Source organism: Monopterus albus, unplaced genomic scaffold (genome assembly GCF_001952655.1).
Source record: "Monopterus albus unplaced genomic scaffold, M_albus_1.0 scaffold7002.1, whole genome shotgun sequence".
Classification (NCBI taxonomy): Eukaryota; Metazoa; Chordata; class Actinopteri; order Synbranchiformes; family Synbranchidae; genus Monopterus; species Monopterus albus.
In genome coordinates this window covers 1-607 of record NW_018134859.1, presented here as the reverse complement: position 1 = coordinate 607, position 607 = coordinate 1, and the positions used below count along the sequence as shown (strand labels likewise).

The 607-nt window shown below is 36.9% G+C and overlaps 1 long non-coding RNA gene across 1 annotated transcript; it reads left to right on the top strand.

The window, feature by feature from the left end:
• The first annotated feature begins 16 nt into the window (after positions 1–16).
• On the top strand, positions 17–505 carry LOC109954356 (uncharacterized). Its single transcript, XR_002274092.1, has 3 exons — positions 17–99; positions 195–299; positions 415–505. It is a non-coding gene; the product is annotated as an uncharacterized LOC109954356 (long non-coding RNA).
• The last annotated feature ends 102 nt before the right edge of the window (positions 506–607 follow it).

The following is a 607-nucleotide window of genomic DNA, read 5'->3' as shown; positions in this document are numbered from 1 at the left end:
TTCTAGGTAATCTGCTACAGTTTTCTACAGAGGCAGCATATGGTTTTACAGCAGGAGCCATTGCCTTTCTGGTTATTAATGCTTTCCTCATGCTGATTGGTAAGGTTAACAACATTGGTATTTAGTAAAAGAACAACCTTTTTTTTATTATTATTATCTGAGCCAGTTGTAATTCCTTCCTTTGTTTATATCAGCTGCCTATAGGAACCTGGTTTTACTGTTTCTAACAACAGTAATGGAGGTTGTTCTGGTCTGTTTCCTGCTGTCTACCCTGCAGCGACTGCCGTACCAACTAGAAAGTAAGGATGGTCAAATAGATATTAGGCTTTTAAATGTAAAAATAGACTTCAAATGACAATAAAATCTACACAAAGCATCTAGGTATTAAATTACTGTGACAACATTTCTTTACAGTGGCCATGCTTGCATTGGTTTCAATTATTTCTATATATGGAGCTCTTGCATCACTAGTCAACTACATCTTCTCACAGAGACTGCTGCCTATGGGTCCTTCCTTATTAAAGGTAACAAATCAGAAGACTCCTATTGTATTACTCCACTGATTTTAGGGTGGTCTGTCATAATCTATCCAGTTCCTTTCATGAAC